The following is a 5,973-nucleotide window of genomic DNA, read 5'->3' as shown; positions in this document are numbered from 1 at the left end:
GTACTGTGGCTTTCTCTCAACTGTTGGAAACTTTTTCTTGTTTATTTTCTTTCTCCTCCATCCACTGCGGTAGTCTCTCTTTTTGTTCCTTTTCTTTATCCTCCAGCAACTGATGTAATCTCTCTTCTTGTTTTTTATCTCGTTCTTCTTGTTTATTTTCTCATTCTTCTTGTTTCGTTTGCTGTTCGTGTATTGCTGCCATCAAATCTGCTAAGCTGTAGTTTGATTTGCCACTTCTCGTTTCCATCTTCTTTTTCTTTTCTTTTTTTTAATCCCACTTCTACACCAATTTGTTACGTCTCTGGTCGTTTGTTAATTTTCCGTAGAAAGTCTTCCCGAGGAACTTCATCGATACAAGTCCTTTCTTAAATAAAACTATTTTATTCTTTTTCAATTCAACTCTGCAATACACTTAATTTCCACAGTCTCTTTAACTTAAACACACGCTATAATTCACAACGATTCATGCACTTTACTTATGTCACTACCGCGCTTGACTCAGTTGTCAGTCTCTATCGCTCTCTGTCTGCAATTCAATTCCGATTAATTGTCTCGCTTTATCTGGTGCACTTATTTACAAGAATAGAGGGCGCCTATCAAATACTGGATTATTTGTAATGTTCCCCATCCTTCTAGAATCTCATGACATGTTACTAGCGTCACATGACTTCCGCTGTCGTAACAGTATCATTAGAAGAAGGATTATTTGGTGAAATTATGTTAAACTTCAAGATTATAATACGAGAAAGAAGCAAGGCCGAAAATTTGCTGGAGATGATAAAATACTTGAAAGAAGAACAAACAGAAAGAGACAATATTAAAAGAATATCAAGAAGAAAGAGACAAAATTAAAAGTAGACACCATCAAAGTACAAAAAATGCTGTTATGACAAATCTGAAGGACTACATAAAAATGGTATCAAGGACTAAATATCAATGAGGTAGAAAATAACATCAATGACAAGCAAAAACATTTGGAAAATATACCAGTAAATGAAATTACAGTATCAAACCACCTATGCTTCTTTCTGCACCTGCCAAAAATACCAAGCTAAAAGACCATTTACCATAAAATATGCAAGAGAAGAATGTTTTGGTCTACACCTATTACCACTACTGCTATGCCACCTGTGACTAATCTTCCTGAAGTACTCCAGCCAGTTCACAACTCAATCCAATTTCAGAATTTAACTGACCACTCCAACAACATCGCTCATTCAAGAAACCATAAACTATAATGGAAAGGTACCAAGGGAGGCACATTAGGATCAATCCAAAATAATTTCCAAAGTGACAGGTTGTATAGTGAATAACGAGCTATTTATATTCTTAACCATTGAAAGGACTGGCTTTAACATCATTAAGTAACCTTCCAGTTGAGAGCTCTAACAATTATTAAGGAATGGTAGTCACCTCGTCCAACAGATTCAGAGTGACACAGCAAATGGAGGTATCCAAAGCAAAGTTATGTGGCAGATTACAGAGGAAAGAAAAGACATTAGTCGAACTTGCAGAATATTTGGAAAGGCTTGTTTAATTGTCTTACCCAGATGCTCGGTTGGAATGGTGGATTTATTTGCATATAACCAATTTATAGAGGTCATAACAGCCACGGATAGGCAAAGTAAGCTGAAGCAAAGTATGAGTACACATTTAAAGGAAGCTTTTCAGTTGATAATGGAACTTGAATCCATTAGAGCTGTAGATAATCAATTCAACGCACCATAAATAAGTTACAGATCATTATATCAAATAGTATTGAAACATCAGCATCCCTTTCACTTGAAGCACTGTAAGATTAGTTAGACAGCTAGATACACAGAATGAAGGAAATAATTCACAAGAAAATAGTTGTCTGAAGTGTAAGTTGAAAGAACATATTGCCAGGAGCTGTATACAAAAGTCTGTGGGGAATAAAACTCCTCCCAAAGGATGTCAGAAGAAGGAAATTATTATAAATGTGGGCAATATGACCATTACAGCTGAAACTGTGAGGAATCAATTGGTTTAAATTAATACAACAAGGAGACAATACCTTAAGGATGAGTCTTTGAGCTATAACGAATTTATTGTTATATATCTATTTTAATATGAACGCTGTTTAGACTAAGTTCATATTTAAAAACATGCCTAGCTTATAATATAAGATATGTATTGCGAAACTCCCGCCATTCTCCAAAGTTGTAGAAGATTCTCGAGAGTAGGAACCAACAATATATCTATATACGTAAACGCTTAAATATAGCTCAGAATTGTTATGTAATCTGATTTTTTTTTTAGAAAACCCTTCCACGCCTATAAATACAACCAACACGATGCACCTAAAAGAGAGTATCAATTAGTAGTTCGTTATAATGTGTGTGTGCTATAAACTTCGAAAGCTATAACTGTGATTTTTATAACGCTTATCAATCGGAAAACTTAAGATGTTTGACCAGGAATATTTATGAATTTCGAACGTTACAAATCGTTTAACTTCAGTGGATTCTCATCAGACATTAGTATTTTTACGAAACTATATAAATCCAACCGTGGAAAACCTAGTGTGTGTGGCCAAGAACAAAGCTAGCTAGCTTCCCGGCAAATCGTATCTACATCGATTTGAAATTAACTCGCTCATCGTGAACCCTTGATAAGATATCAAGGAGGTTCCAGACTAGAAAGAAAACTTTATATTATTTGTAAGTTTGAGAAACTTCTGTCTATAAATCATTGTTTGTAATAACTATTTGTAATAATTGTTATTATAAATTGTATTGTTGTGTGTATATTAAAACATATTTGTGTTAAAAACGAAAACAGTGTGTATCAATCTTGTTGGCAAATATTGTAAATTGACTATTACATCGGCATATATTTAAATAATAAATCCAAAGTACAATTTAACTACTAAATTTAAATTAACAGTTAACTCGGCTTCCGACTTTTTGAAATTCTAATACATAACAGAGCCCAATCAAATTAAAATAACAACAAAGAGCTAACCATATGTAGGCAGAACTGAACTACAAGCATTGATCTCTAGAAAAAAATACATTATACATTGAGAGGTTTTAGAATAGCAATTTAAGGAGCTACTTTTATTTTTCCTTTATAGTATTCATCCCCCAGTGGCACAACGATATGTCTGCGGACTTACAACGCTAGAAACCGGGTTTCGATACCCGTGGTGGGCAGAGCACAGATAGCCCATTGTGTAGTTTTGTACATAAATTCAAACAAACAAACAAACCTTTTGTCAAAGTGTACTCAGGCTGATTCAGTTACTTTAGAATCACGCTTTTACGGAATAAAATTATCCCTCTTATCTTTTTTTTATACTGTTAGTTTCACTCTAACATATTAAACGTTATGCCTATCACATCTACAGTAATTAACTTCACACATCTATATTCTCTTTTGCTATTATCTCTCTTGTTGTTTGTCTGCTGCTTGCCGCTTGTCTCACGCTATTTATATCTTTGTTACATTGTAGTCTGACCACTTTCTATATTCTCGACGCCAATTAGTTATTAATAAAAACCTTCTACAATCACTTGCTTTTAACTCTTATTATAACAAAACTTAAAAATAAAAAAATATCCACTCATAACTATAAATTAATCACTAATATTTAAACCAAACAGTCTGTTACGACAGCGGAAGTCATGTGACTCTAGTAACACGACATGAGCTTCTAGAATGATCATGTCCGTTCGTGAAGTCACGAGTTTTCTCCAGATGTACGCTTTTTGTATATATAAGACCGGTAAAAAGTGATGGCAACATTTGAACAGCAGAGAGGCAGAGATAGAGACGGACAATTGAGTCAATCACGGTAGTGTCCGTAAGTAAGTGCGTAAATCACTGTGAATTATAGCATGTGTTTAAAGTGACTGTGGAAATTAAAGTGTATTGTAAAGTTGAATTGAGAAAGAATAAAATATTTTTATTTAAGAAAGGACTTGTATCGATGAAGTTCCTCGGGAAGAATTTCTACGGAAAATTAACAAACGAACACAGAGACGTAACAAATTGGTGTCAGAAGTGGGATTGAAAAAAAAAGAGAAGAAAAAGAAGATGGAAACGAGAAGTGGAAAATCAAACTACAGCTTAGCAGATTTGATGGCAGCAATACAAGAACAGCAAAAGAAACAAGAAGAAAGAGAAAAGAAACAAGAAGAACGAGATAAGAAACAAGAAGAAAGATTACAGCAGTTGTTGGAGGAAAAAGAAAAGAAACAAGAAGAACAAGAAAAGAAACAAGAAGAGAGACAACAGCAGTAGCAAGAAAACCTGTAACAGTGACAACTCGAACAACAAAATAAACAAAATAGATTACAATAGCTGCTGGAGGAAAAAGAAAAGAAACAAGAAGAACGAGAAGATATACAAGAAGAGAGACTACAGCACTGGCAACTGGAACAAGAAAGGAAACAAGAAGTACAAATGGAAAACATTAGTAAATTTCAAAGTGAATTAAATGCATTAAAGGATGATTTATTGTCTTTTACACAAGGAGGATACATTAACCATCGACTTAATCAGCCCCAGACAATGGCAAGCCCCTTCCAGACCCCGCATCTAAACCCTAATGCAGACATCTTCAGTTCTGTAAGAAGTCACATCCCAGATATGAATGTCAGCAATAGGGGTGATCTAGTACGAAGGAAGCCACAGGAATTCGATGGGAAGGCACCGTGGGAAGCATATAGAGCACAATTTGAGCTCCTGGCAGAGATGAATGGATAGACAGAGGAACAGAAAGCAGTATATCTGGCAACGAGCCTGAAGGGACAACCACTGGAAATACTTGGACAGTTGTCAGCAGACGACAGGCACAATTATAGAGCACTGTTGGCTGCTCTAGAGCTCAGGTATGGAAATCAAAATTAGTCCAAAGTCTACAGGGCCAGGTTTAGAACTAGAGTTCGTGCTAAAGGGGAGAGCCTGCAAGAGCTGGCACAGGATTTGGAAAGTATGGCACACAAGGCCTGTCCAACTGCACCACCTGATCTCCTTAAGTTGTTGCTGAGGGATCAGTTTGTAGACGCCTTGGACAGTCCACAACTGAAAATACAAGTGAAGCAAGCACACCCCTCTACTATGCAGGATGCAATGGCCAGAGCTCTTGAATTTTAATCCTATGTTAAGTCCAGCACATATGTACCAAGGTTGGTACAGTCATTGGGATTCAAGGCCAGAAAAGGGCAGCTTTCAAAGAAGTTTGAGGGACTTTGCTGGCACTGTAATAAACCTGGGCACAAGAGAGCTCAATGCTGGCAACTTAAACACAGGGAATATGCCATGGCAGGAAAGGCTGCTACCCAGAAAGGTTGTTGGAACTGTGGAGAACAAGGACATATGAGAAGCCAATGTAAGAAGAATACCACCAATAAGTCAGCTTCGAGAAACCAGAAGTGGTTGGTGCTGAGGACGCCCACCAACCCCCATTGTGAAAGTCCCAACAGCTAGGTGTAAAATGACATGAACACATAGTATCTACGTGACAGGAAAGATGGATGGCCAAAGGTGCAACTTTGTCATAGATTCTGCATCTCAGCACACCCTTGTGAGTATCAGGGTGCTGGATCACAAAGGGGTACCAGAAGCTGTACAGAAGCTCTGTGGTGTGACAGGACATTATGCAAGGTTGTGGGGACCAGTGTGGGTAACTATTGAGCTCATGGGCATGAAGAACAGACAGAAAGTATACTTGGCTGACATTGAAGACCAATGCATACAAGGGTTGGACTACTTACTTAAGTGTGGGGTTAACTTCGATAAAATGATGATTGTTACTGCATGTCACAGCACTTAAGTCAAGTACAATACCCCTATGTCAGAAAAGATAATTTGGGGTAGGATAAAAGAACATCCCGAAGGAAGCCCAATGCTTGTGGAAGCAGTGGAAGACCCATCCAGGCCAGTGGATTTGAATATTGGAAGGTCATTTGTGGCAGGTCATCAAGTAGTACCTATAACAGTGGGCAA

The sequence above is a fragment of the Limulus polyphemus genome, unplaced genomic scaffold (assembly GCF_000517525.1).
Source record: "Limulus polyphemus unplaced genomic scaffold, Limulus_polyphemus-2.1.2 Scaffold167, whole genome shotgun sequence".
Lineage (NCBI taxonomy): Eukaryota > Metazoa > Arthropoda > Merostomata > Xiphosura > Limulidae > Limulus > Limulus polyphemus.
This window is presented reverse-complemented; position numbering follows the sequence as displayed.